This window comes from Telmatherina bonti (assembly GCF_933228915.1).
Source record: "Telmatherina bonti genome assembly, chromosome: 1".
Lineage (NCBI taxonomy): Eukaryota > Metazoa > Chordata > Actinopteri > Atheriniformes > Telmatherinidae > Telmatherina > Telmatherina bonti.
The window spans coordinates 29,210,725-29,224,873 of NC_136619.1; the positions used below are offsets into that span (position 1 = coordinate 29,210,725).

At 36.0% G+C, this 14,149-nt stretch overlaps 1 protein-coding gene across 1 annotated transcript in view; it reads left to right on the plus strand.

Annotated features, from left to right (window-relative positions):
* Nucleotides 1–14,149, plus strand: part of LOC306755224 (glypican-6-like) — a gene marked incomplete at both ends in the record, with an annotated part of 145,440 nt that overhangs the window by 95,200 nt on the left and 36,091 nt on the right. The gene's annotated exons all lie outside the window — the stretch shown is intronic.

Consider the following 14,149-nt stretch of genomic DNA (forward strand, 5'->3'; position numbering starts at 1 on the left):
TGACTGACAGACACTTTAAGTTAATAATTTAAGAGTCAACAAGCACTTATTTAAACATGGAATTTGGATATGAAGATGGCAGAATCACATCGTGTTTTCAACGGGCATTCACTACACCACAGTGATGGACTTTTGGAATAAGCATAGCAACGTGCCATCGTTGTGTAATTCTCAAAAACCGTGTAACATTGAAGTAATTATGACCTTTGATGTGGCCTACTTAGAGCGTACACTTATGACGAAAAGTGATCATGCCACGTATTTAAAGTTACAGTCACAGTGCGGTAGGGTAAAGGTTACTGAAATTACTTCATGCCTCCCAGGCTGAAAAAAGACAGACTGTCATTGAACAATGAGGATAATCCTTAGGAAAGGTGCGTAACCTCCCCAAACTGGTACTGAGTGATTCTAGCCATCCTGACTTTGAGTGCATAACTGTATGTGTGTGAGTGTGTGTGCACGTGTGTACATATATGGATGAAATATTCAGGGGAAAGAATTCATGCTTTGACCACTGGATGATACTGGACCATCAGTCACCTGCCATCATGACAGATTTACCTTGCTCTGCTTCATGACAGACACATCATTATCATTTTTCTTTTTCGGCACCTTGTTAAAATGCCCTCAGAGAGATGGAGAGAGGGGACTCCTGGTGTTATTCAAACATTAATGTAGGTTTTCAAGCTTACATCATGATCGACACCACTTTTGACAAGCAGGTGACATCAGGGGAACATCATCCTTTTCATGACACATTGCCAAAGTGAATGGCAGATGTTAACTTACTATTAAACTAAATCATTTCTCACACAGTGATCTTACCAGTTTTACAACTAGGCCAGGAGAGCGTGTTGAGCTTTTGACTGTTCCTTTAGTAGTATGAGCCAGTGGTTGAAGGAACAAGTAACCTAACTTTGCCTTCTGTGGAAACAATTATTATATGAAGGATATACTTCTAAAGCACTTTTTGGAGGAGTATGTGGTGACGTATTGTTTAGAAACATTGACTTAGGCCTGGAAGACCTAAGGTCAAGTCCCCATACTGGCAACTGGGCCCTTGAGCAATGTTCTTAACCCCTGGTATCTCTCTGGCACCATAGTATTGCAGCCCACTGCTCCTTATGTAACTAGGAAGTGCAAAAAGAGAATTTTTTTTCTATTGGAATAAAAAAAAAAAAAAACTTTCAGCTGTTATAATATATACAAAATGAAATATTCTGAATATTAAAACAAAAAACACTGAATTGGAGATTTTATTTCAATTAGGTGATCTACAACAATTTCCTAGGTAATGCAAAAATCTAAGTTAAAGTTCTAAAGAAAGCACACAAAGTAAAAATCTCTTAACCTGCAAATGTGAGAATTTGGGGGGGGGGTTAAGGGTTTAACCATTGTAATGTACTTTCCCACTCACTGACTGTGAACACATCATTTCTCCTAATTAGGATGTCGGCTTGAGTTGTTCTCTTGTGAGTCTTTTGACACCACAATGTAAGTGATCCTCATTGATTTTATTTGTTCATTTCTTTTTAATTGCATGGATTGAGTTCTCATGTAACTGGACCTCCCTTCAAACCCAAGTTCATGAGATTTTTTTTTTTTCAACCTTGAGGAAGAGATACATGGGAGATTACCAAGATAAAGCCCAAGTCAGTGCTTTTATTCAAATGATAAAAATATCTTGCCAGAAATGTTGCTTACATTAAGCTTAACTGCATAGTAAGAAATGTTCAAATCATTCCTCAGTTTTTGGCATGAAGAAGCTTTTTCCCCGTTTTAAGGATGCATGCTGAACATTCACATTTAGTTTAAATGAATGTTCAGTGGTTCAGATATGGAACAAAGTGTTGCATCTTCATGAGGCAAACAGTGGACCAGCACACACAGATTCACTCAGTGACTGAGTATTGAGCGTGATGGTCTCAGTCGCAGACGTATCAGACAGAAACATGCTAGCTAAATTATTGTTTAACCTTGAGATGAGATTATTAAAAGTAAACAGTTGTACAGAAACTGGGGAATTAATATAACTTTGTTTATTGTCTAATATTTAAACAAAAGGAAACTATTAGCCTGTCTGAAAAGCTCTGCTGACGTGTTCTTATTGCGTATAGTTATGATCTGATTTGATCTATACAGTCTCTTCATTTACACTTTTTATTGTTTCTGTGAATCATGCAAACTTCAATTAACTGCTTGCTCATTAATGTTATAATAAAAAATAAAAGTAAAGTTTTTGTTTTGTTTTGTTTTGTTTTTTTGCTCAGATTTTGAACCACTCTTACATTTATTTATAAATATATTTATTTATTCTTTCTTTTTTTTGTTCCCTCTTATTTTTTATCTTCCTTCTGATTAGACTGTTTTGGGGGTTTTTTTGGTGAAAAGTTTATTTTAAATGTGCATGAAATTTCTTATGAAAACATAACAGTGATTAAAAAGCTAAGGAGACCAGAATAAATGAAATTTTAAGTTTTTTTTTAATTTATGCTTTTCTTGTTTTGTTTTGTTGTTTTTTTTCCCTCTTTGCACTCTGTTATACATCCATCTCATATAATTTATTTAACCTTGCTGGTAAAGAAACAGGGAGGAGACTTCATTGATATTTTTGCATATCAGGCAACAGCCTAGGTGTGTCAGGATATTACTTAATTGCCTGATCATACTCATTTGAGCTGACTGGAATCATTTGGCATAATCTGCATCATTTTCTCCATTTATTGGATAATAAAGCAGCTGGATGATTTAAATGAATAATCTGTTTCTCACTGTTTGCTCAGTGTTTTCCATCATAAGAGTTTTACTGTTGCTCTTTTAATATCATCATTTCATTGCAACCCTATTTCTTCAATGGCTAAATAACACTCGGGGGGGAGAATTTCTGCCACCAACTGGTTATCCTGAGGCCCTGTTTATGGATGTTCTAGTCAGACCAAACTCCACGGGACCACTCTGAGCAAATACTGGTTTTAACCCAAATGCAAAAGGAGAGCCCAGTCATTTGCAGAAGGTAATTTGTAGGATTGGATCTTTTCCTGCACACATTTCACCCAACTTGGAAAGGCTGCTCCCACCTGATGAAGTTATCCTTCATTTCATATCTATGCTATGGAATTTTATGAATAATCTCCAATAAGACCGCCAGGAAAGCAGCAATGTTTTGAAAGGAAGTTTAATATAAACAAAAAATAAATAAATAAAGGGGAAGAGAGCCCAAGCCAAAATAAACAATAGAGGAGAGGAAACTGCAAAGCAGCAGCAGTCATAAGATGTGATGTGTCACAGATCAAAGCTGTATCACTAAACTATTTGTAGACTTACAATGCGACAATGCCAAACAAACAGGAAACCGGACTAAATAAAATAACTTCTTTGTCACATCCCCACTCATCACAGACACAAAAACTTGTTTTAACTTTTATTCAATTGGTAAATTACTGGAAACGCCAACGCATCATTTTGCATCTTTGCTCTAAAAGTACTCCACATTACTATTGCAGAGACATAATGTGTTTTTAATCCGTTATTGCATGCTTGTGTGTTTCCATCCACTGAGCCCTTCAAAGAAAGGTCAGCGAGCTCTGTGGACTGTTGGGACCAAAATTAATCCGTTGCTTTATCCCTCTTAGTCTCCGTGGGGTTCTCATAGGGTATCTGGGATGCTTAATAATCATCTGCAGTCTTCCTTGTTCTTTGTTGATCATACAAGGCAAAACTCAGCGTTTGATACAGCTGAACTTTAAAAAAGGAGAGAGAGATAGGAATTCATAAGACATGTTTATTTTTTTTGCAAGCGCTTTCACACTTATGAATTCCTAGCAGCTGCTGAGGAGCACATACGTCCTTAGACAAAGCAAAAGAAATGAAAAGTGACAGCAGCAGCAAACAACACATCAGAAAGCCAAACTGTTGTACTTGAGCAAAGCCAGTTTATTTTTTTTTCCCCATAAGCTTGTCAAAAAAGCGGGAAAATAGACAAGGAAGTAAGTCCCAGAGCACGTGCAGCGACGCGATGATGCCTCCCTGACATGCAGGAACTTTCCAGATCGGAGCTGAAGTTACCAGAGCTGTTTTTCTTATATATCATGAAGGCTTTGTTTATGACATCACTCACATAAAAAATTATCCTATTTATGATCCAACTTAACTCACATAGTCTGTGGTTTGGATTGAATTGAACTCATTGAGAAATTTAAATTTGAATCCATATCTGTCAGTTATCCACAAATGTGTGCTGTGTAAACAGATCAATTTCATTCATCAAGAACAAGAATACTTTATTCATCTCCGAGGAGAAATTCAAGGTTCCAGTACAACCTGTCCAAGGTTTTACAAACAAACACATAACAATAAACAAACATATAACTATATTACACAGATTACAGAACAGGTCATAAACTGCGCCGCCGTTAACAGAATGGAAAGAAACAACATGAGGTAAACATGGGTTGAAGGAGAAAGAAAAGGAAGTTTCTCTGTACCGCCCTTACAGGGCGGTTTAGAGATTCAGCAACAAAAAAAACAAAAAAAAACAAAAGAAAAACAAAAACCTCAAAACAGAAAAAAGCACATATTCAGACAATCACAACACAAAGAAAACACATGGGAGGGCGTGGTCGGGGTGGGACCTCCCAGCAGAGCCAGTCAGTTTGCAGCCGACTCTTTGTCCGTGAGCGGAGGGAGGGACAAGGACCGGAAAAGTCGGTGAAAAATAGGCGAGTGTGTCGGTAACAGTGAGTGTGCATATGTGTGTGCGTTCAGTGAGTGAGTCTGTGAACTTCCCCCCTGTGCATTCACCCATCTATTCATTCATTCATTCATTTGTTCTTCATTTCTCTTTCTTTCTTTCCACCACTTAATCCAGTTCAGTATCATGGGTAAGCTGGAGTTTATTCCAGCAATTAGCTGGTGACCTGGACATGTCACCAGTCCATCACCTGGCCGACACCGAATATTAACCCTAGAAATCATCTATTATTACTCCTATTAGGCTAATGTTTGGGTCAAAAGTTACATAATGTCCCTTTTACAATACAAGGAAGTCCCGGTAACATTTTATTACATAGCCTTTTCCTCTCTAACAACCTACAGGTAACTCAAGTGCTTTTCAAAAGATAAAACATCACTGATAAACATTGTTCTGTGCCTGACTTGACGATTCTGTTTGCTAATTATGCATCCTAAAAATCATGCTGTAAGTCAGACAACTGATGAGTTTATTTTTGTTTCTTATGTAGATAACTAAGTCAATTTGATTTACTGAACTGCTGTCTGAAATGTAAGTGAATTTATATCTCGCATTATGTTTGTAATATTAATTTTTTTAAACTTTTGTCAGGTTCTTCACTTTTTCTGTCAATGGAGGGAAACCTTAATCAGTCATTTTCTCATCCTTCTTCATTTTAAATATACAAAGTAAATCATTTTTAGAGTCTTGGTGAACAGACATGATTGTATTGAATTGAGCCGTGTTCGAACAAGAGCTTTGCAATTAATTGGTTTTGAACTGGTGCTATATGTGTATTGAACTGAACTAAATTAAACTAAACTAAACTAAACTGAATTGACAGGTTTTTTATCATCTTCTGTTGTTGTATACACAAACAGCAGCAAACAACACCAGCAGACACAAGCGGTCTCCATCCAGACAGTTTCTCCATTTTGCATTGGCAGATGGTGAAAGTTATTATTCTATTTGCATTAGTGCGACTCTGAAATATTGGACAGACTTATATTTATGGGCACTGGGTAGCAGTTTTGTTTGCATTGTGGTCTTCATTTTCCTTATAGCAGAATTATTCCTCCATTGATTTGTATCTGTGCTGTAAACAAACGGCTGCAATGCCAAGCTGACAACAAATGGTCGCTGAGACATACGGCAGTGGCAAGGTCACACAAATTGTGAACACCCTTTAAGCTTGATTGGACCATTTCTATACTAAGTTTACACATTTAACTTGACACTTTCGTCCTCACTTTGACTCCAGTGCAATCATGCATGGCCCATTTATTTATTTATTTATTTATTTGTGCGGGTGTGGGTTTGTTTTGTTTTGTTTTTTTTTTCCCTTGGGCCAGTCTGGCTTATGTGGTGTGAACCAGTCAGATATTTCACACCAATGATATCTGAGAGTGATGCCAATGACTCCCAGTAGACTGGAAAATAAATCTTTTTAGACTAGTTCAACTGAGTATATGCATTTCTTAGTGGGAAGACACAATCAGACGGCCTGTAGATAAATCTAAGTGTAGCTCTCTTATTAAATCTGTGGCACACTTAATCATTTTCATTTTATTTTGACCGTAGATCACAAAACTCAGTAATGTGCCTCCGTCGGTACATCCCCATAAAATCACAAAATCAAATGATAAGTGGCACAGGAATTTTTTTTTTCTTTCATATTCTTGTCTGTATTTTAAAATATAATGTTTCTCTGCAATGCAGATGAAATCAGCTTAGTTAATACATTACTAGAGGTTTTAAAACAACCTGCTCAAGATTAATATAGTCATGTTTGGCAGAGACCGATCTTATTGTGGTCATATTTATTGATCTTCCCTGCACCCCTCACCATAAATAACCACAAGTAATTGGTTATATTTACTCTGTGCAATGAGGAACTTGTAGAAAGACGTGTTAATTACAGCCATTATAAATTATCTTAACAATAAGGACAATCATTTAACTCTCTTCTTATATGTTTGCATTGAAGTAATTGATTTGTCACTTATTTGCAGATGGATGGCTGCTGCTTGCTGCAGGGAACTCTGCAGGTAGTTGGTTGGAGACTCCCGTATCTGTGGAGAAGGGAAAGAAACCCTGAAATTTGTCAACAGAAAATAAAAAAGAGAAAATACCAATAAATGTAAAAATGAATAAATAAAACTTAATTTAAAAAAGTAAATATCTTTTTTAAAGAATAAAATAGGTGTGCAGCACGCAGGAAACAGTAAATAGCCAATACCGCTGCATTGGTCATGGCCAAACAAATATTTAATTTGTTAATACACAAAGAAACAGATTAAATCATTTCATTTACATCAAAATCAGGTAAAGGCAATACCAGAAAAGCATTCATAAAAGTATTTATTATTACATACAACTTGTTAAATGTATTTTTCTGGCAGATTTAATGGAAAAAAAAAATCCTTTGAATGGATAAAGTGGTTGTTGTGAAGTCACTCAGTGAGCAGTGGCCCTCAAGAAACACTTTGATGTAAAATGCTTTCATTCGTATAGCAGGAAATAGGTGTTAAATGTTTGTTCATAACTATGGAAAAAAGAAAAAAAAAAAGGTCTTTTGTATTCTCAGTATACTAAACAACACTTTCATGTCTGGTTTTTACTGACTGAAACTGGTATATGACATAACAAGAATGTAATCACCCAGTTTGCAACCAGTCTTTCTGACAATTACCTGTTTGGATTGTACCAAGAATCAAGAATGGCTTTATTTAAAATGACGGTGTACAGAGCAAAGTCTTTGACGCATGAGCTGGCATTTTCCTGCAGTGCATCCAGATTATTTTCACCTCGGCTGTTGCGAGAAAACCACTGAAATCTCTGCTATTATACCCATCACACTGCAGAAAAATCAAAGACATTACTGTGATGTAAATGCCATGTTAGATAAAAGCATTTCACACCATCATGAAAAACAATTAAAAAGTTTTCAACACTGGTAACTTTCACTCCAGCTGCATCCTCCATGCTCTTCTGTTGAAAACGTCCAGGCATCCAAAGCAACAACTATATGTGTCATCTTTTATTTCAATACCTTTGAACACAATTTAACTGCAGGATGCCATAAGCGACACAGTTTAATTTATGATGTTTTTGTTTCAGCAAAGTGTATTCATTATTAATGTTTGGTGAGTGTGTTACATGGGAATTGCTTGATGCAGAATGAGAAAAAAAAGGTGCTTTAAGACCTGGTCCTTGAGGTCAGTTGACCAATTACAAGACAGATTACACCAAAACAAATCTAATGAGGCATGAAGCTCAGATTTTACGTGACTGCTTTTTTTTTTATTTAACTAGTGACCACACTATTTATCTAACTTAGTGTGTCAGTTTGTTTCCATGAAAGTCACTCAGGTTTTTTTTTCTTCTCTTTGTTCTAAACTGCTTCATCGGATGAAATGGACGAGCCATCTCTGTACGAGTTACAAGCTCAAAACTGAAACGTGTAATGTTGCCCTTCAGATGATCTATGATGAGAACAGGTCATGGTTTAAGATGCTTTTTGTCACCAGTCTATCTTTTTTTTTTTTTTTCTGTGTGACATTTTTCAGAAGTTATTAAGCATGTAGACATAACCCTCCCTCGTATCAATTCACATGGCTGACTCATACTCACAATCCATCAAATATTCATTAAGCTATATGAAAAATAGGTTGTCAAGACTCCACTGAGGATATCATTTAGGTCTTTGAGTCTTTTATGGAATAAGTAACAGAGTTGCTGCCAATTTCCCCTCTACTCTGACTGAATTCCACTGTGGCTTTTATTGCAAGAGCATTAAAGCAATACTCGGCTAAACATAGGCAGCAGAAGACCTCACAGGACTCAGGTTGGCCCCCTACTATGACCTCCAGCCAGCTTCTGATGGAAATCTAACCAAGCATCATGCTCCATTTGAGACTCAGGAGTAAACAAACAGGAGCGCTCTTCAAAGGCACAGACGGTCCAAATAAGAGTCTCTCTCTCTCTGTGGCCCTTTTCGATCAGTATACTTTAAAATGTAAGCCTGACATACACAACCTGGCACATTGCCATGTTTATGGGCCTCAAAATAGATAAATGAAATATTTTGTGTGTGTATTTCATAAAATATTACAGCTTCAGGGAGGGTCACTTGAAGTTTAAGATGGTGATTACAGCTGTGGATCGGTTGCACAGCGGTTTTCTTATTGCATTTCTCACAACTATGTTTAATATATATATATATATATATATATATATATATATATATATATATATATATATATATATATATATATATATGTATGTGTATATATATATATATGTGTATATATATATATATATATATATATATATATATATATATATATATATATATATATATATATATATATATATATATATGTATATGTATATATGTATATATATATATATATATATATATATATATATATATATATATGTATATATATATATATATATATATATATATATATATATATATATATATATATATATATATATATATATATATATATATATATGTGTGTGTGTGTGTGTGTGTGTGTGTGTGTGTGTGTGTACATACAACTGGATTAATGGGATCAAAATAAATGGGAAGAAATTATAATCCACAGGTATGTAAAGCTGTTTAATATGCAGATTTTGGCATCTTAATTGGAACAACTAAATAATGAAGTATAATAAATGCTGCATGAAAGCGTGTAATTCCTCCCATTTGTAAAATATCTGATCAATGGTGTCGCATATATTGCACGTAACCTGCGAGCAAGTCACCCATTAGTGTAATTTCTGCTCTTAAAGCACATCCAAGCTGTCAACACAAAAACAGCCAATTAACACAACGTCAAATTAAAATCAGCATTTTAAATTCTACATAAGATGAAAGAGCTGGACTGAATGGAGTATTTGCAGAGGGTTATTGCACAGCATGAAATGAATTATCAAGCATGGCGAAGGATTCTTGTTTAGAATGCTAATGCAACTGTTAACTGAAATGTAAATTCAGAAATGTTACAAACAGCAAGATTGAATGTAATTTTTGCAGATCTTTGTAGCTGCTAATGTTTGCTGTGTGACATTTAACATAAAAAAGACGATCGTGGGCTCAGAATAAGATAATTAATGACCATGATCTTTGCACTTTATGACTTTCTGAGTCTTTAAAAGATGTCATGGTAATGCCATTCTTTCATTTAGAAAACTGAAGAGAAACTCTTGTTTGCTAACCAAACTACTTAAACAGAAATAGTTGTTAAGTCTTTAACAACTCTTTAAATATGACTAAAGTGTTTAAATTTTATAACCCAGCTGTTTGTGCAGTAATCTGACCTGTTACTGTTTGTGTGACTCAACAGATGAAAGCTACTCATCTAAGTACTTTAATAGTTTTAACTGCAGTGTCACTGAGTTGATAAGCTGTGCAGAATAAGACATTAAGAAAGAAAAACAAGCCAGCTTAGGTGTTGATGAAAAAAAGTATTTTAAGTATAAAAAATAATTTGTTTGGCTCACAAAACAGTAAATATGTCCAAAGACATAATGAGGGTTCGTTCTAACTAAACTTAACTGAAGTTTGGATTATAATTTTTAAATAGGAAAGGTTAATTGGTTACTCTAAATTGCCCATAGAAGTGTGTGAGTGGTTGTTTGTCTCTGTGTGGCCCTGCGATGGACTGGCGAGCTGTCCAGGATGTACCCTGCCTTTTGCCCAAAGACTGCTGGGATAGGCTCCAGCTTCCCCGCGACCCTGAATTGGAATAAGCGGTTAGGAAAATGAATGAATGAATGAATGTCACTGAGTTGATAAGCTGTGCAGAATAAGACATTAAGAAAGAAAAACAAGCCAGCTTAGGTGTTGATGAAAAAAAGTATTTTAAGTATAAAAAATAATTTGTTTGGCTCACAAAACAGTAAATATGTCCAAAGACATAATGAGGGTTCGTTCTAACTAAACTTAACTGAAGTTTGGATAATAATTTTTAAATAGGAAAGGTTAATTGGTTACTCTAAATTGCCCATAGAAGTGTGTGAGTGGTTGTTTGTCTCTGTGTGGTCCTGCGATGGACTGGCGAGCTGTCCAGGATGTACCCTGCCTTTTGCCCAAAGACTGCTGGGATAGGCTCCAGCTTCCCCGCGACCCTGAATTGGAATAAGCGGTTAGGAAAATGAATGAATGAATTTGGGATCTCTGCAAAGTAAAATTTCTGCCTCTCACAAACAGAAAAACGTCCTCTATCAGCTCTTTTAGTTCAACTTTGCTGCCTACAAAGTGGTGAAAATCGCAGTATGCCTCCTTACTTAAGTCCCATATATAGTACTGTCCAGTCTATATCAGTGATCATGTTGCTATGGCTTTTCCATCCTAAAGGTCTGTCTGGAAGACTGCATGAGAATGCAGAGAACCCAACAAGTACACATACCTTTTTGTCATTTTGCTGAGGTTTCAGGGTGTGCATGAAAGTTGGAAATATACACTCATTTAAATGTATGAACAAATGTGTCAAAACTTTCAACTAGTTAGCTCATCTTGTTTAAAAGTAGCTTCTACGTGGCCCCTTAGATCTTTCACTGACAGTAGATGCCTTTTTGAAAGTAACATTCATTATGTTGTGATTTTTCTTTTAGGCTGAGTTGTAGTAGCCTGAACAAAGAACTCACGCAGCTTCATTTTTTCCAGTTGATTTCAGATTTATAATAATCTTAAGGACGAAATTCACCAATTATCTTCTTTTCATTCTTTCTTTTGTACTCGTATGCTCACATCTTACTCAAGCTAGTGAGTTTAATATCCTTCGCTGTCAATTGCAACTGGAAGGAAAGAGACTTATTTTCCTCGGTCTCTCATGACAGCCACTCTAAAACACTGGCCTGAGGGCAGGAGCTTAACGCATTCACCAAATGCTGGTCAGGGCAGTCACAAAGATCTTTTTTTTTTTATCCATAGCAGCCTTTATTTTTCTTATTTTTGAAAGAAGAGAGATTCATGGAATGGGGAAAGAGCCGGGATAACATGTAACAAAAGACTGATGTCAAGCCGAGGCCAGGACTCAGCCTTGGTATATAGTGTGTCTCCTGAGACAAGTGAGCTTCTGGGTTGGGGATGTTGAAGGGGGGTGGGGTGCAGGCAGAACACTCATGAGTGGAATTGGATTCCTACAGCAAGACTGTGTTGATCTTTAAATGTGAAATCTTGACCTGATTTAATTCACTTATTTGTCAAGTTTACAAAGCATCTAAGTTTCTTTTTAAACCCTCATTTGTCATTCAGCTGGAAACCAACTTGAAGTTGTCATTGATATGTTGAATATACAGACCATCAGTAAAAAAAAAAAAAAAAAAAAGGCAATCTAAATTAAACTGGGAGTTCTGCATCGTAATTATCCACCATGTCAAAATATGTTCCCGCGTTTTGTTTTTAGAAAAACAAACTTAAATTCTGTTTCTACATTTCTTATTTCTTCGTATGAATTGTTACGACTTTTTTTTATTTCTTTGGACTCACACATAGTTCCTTTTTAGAAGTGCAACTGCAAGCTTCATAAACCGATAAATAAGTGCTTGTTTTAGCATGCAGACTTCAACTTACAGTGCAGAGAGCCAGATTTGACTCATGTCAGAAATTAGCATTTATTTGTTTTTTGTCTTTTTTCCAAAGCCCTTTTTTTTAAGTGTAGATACGTGTACAATATACATGAAGGTAAGGGAAGGTTGCGGTAACAAGAAAAACACAGATAGAGGGCAAAAATCTGCTTATACATTAAATGCACCACTGAAAAAACCTGCATGTTGCAAACAGTCAAGAATTTCCTTTTTCTGAGAAGGGTTCAAAACATCTGATTCCCTGAATGGAAAATAACATTTCTTCTTCTGACCACTGCACTGATGACTGGAGGACATGGGCCACTTTTTAAATGGGTCACTTTGCTTTTCGTCAACTGACTTTCTGCTTGAATGATCCACTTTGCGCCAAATTGATGTGGATTCCAAGCATCACGCATGAAAGCTAGCAGAGTCGCATGTTTTGGAGTAGCGGCGGGTCACAATGCTTCAGAAACGGTGTGTGGCTCGCCTGGTGGAAACACCACCAGGCGAGTTGCCTTACTGCACAGCTGCAGATCTTTTCTTTCTTTTTTGTCTTCACGACTCTTCCACATTTAGTGGAACACAGAAGTCACAAACTAATTAATGATAAATTAATATTAAAATCTTTTTGAGAACAAAACAGAACAGAAGTTCTCATTCAACAAATCCTCAACATGCTGTAGTCTCCACAAGATATAGACTAAAACATAGACTTATTTAGTCTCATGCGAAAATAGATTGGGGCAATGCAACCTTTTTTTTTTTCTTTTCAATAGTATGGGATGGTTGCATTTTTCACAGAGTGATCACAGTGTGTGTTGTCAGAGGCCTCGGTACCACAAGCTATAAATTTAGCTTCTACCTCTCATCCTTCATGAAAATCCTTGTGCTGGTGTTAGTTTAACATTCATGCAGCTGTTATCATCTTAGTGGATAAGGAACAGTGTTTTTGCTGCCCTTTGGGCTAAATAGGCTTCTCCTGATTGCCCCGCACCTCCCTGCAAATGTCACCGCACTGAGATGTAAGTCTTGTCGATATCACAGCCCCCCTCCCACTTAACCTGCTCAAACACGACTTGGTAGACTTTTAATTACTTTTTGAGAGACTGGATAGAGTCTAATGAAAATGTCTAACACTTTATTTTTGTAGACAACTCTCAGTCTGACACAATCAATACTATCATCCCTCTGTATGAACATATCAATATCATATCAAACTGTCTTAATAAAAAATTAAAACATTTCAGCTTGGGGGTGGGTAATCTGTTTTATGTATTGATTCAAAAAGTTCCAAGGTCATGGTCCCAATTTGTATCTTTTTATGTTTGCATTTATTTATTTAATACCTACTACCTGATAAACGCACAGGAAGTTGTTGGCTTTTCATGCAGATATGAATGGATGTAATATGGGAAGTTCTATTTTATTCTGTTTTGTTTGTTTTTAAAGCTTTTCTACATTCCTGCTCACTGATTTTTTATTCACTCAGTAACTTTTGAGGATTATAAATTGCAGCAAAACATATGAAAGCCTGTAGAAACTATTTTTGGGGTACAGAAATCAAAATTTAGACTCTGTGTTGTAGAACTGCAAACCCTCCTGAGCATATAATCCTAAAGACTTGGAGGATTACACAATGACTGAACGAATGGTCACTGAAGAATATAAGACACAGATTAAACAAGCAAAAACATCATCAAAGATGACAAAAGCTGGACTGTATTATTTATAAAAGGAAAAAAAAGGTCAAATAACAGCTGACAAAGTGCCTTTACAGTTCATTGAATGGAACAAAATCGATCAAGTGTTCAGATGAAATTATGAAAGAACTCTTTT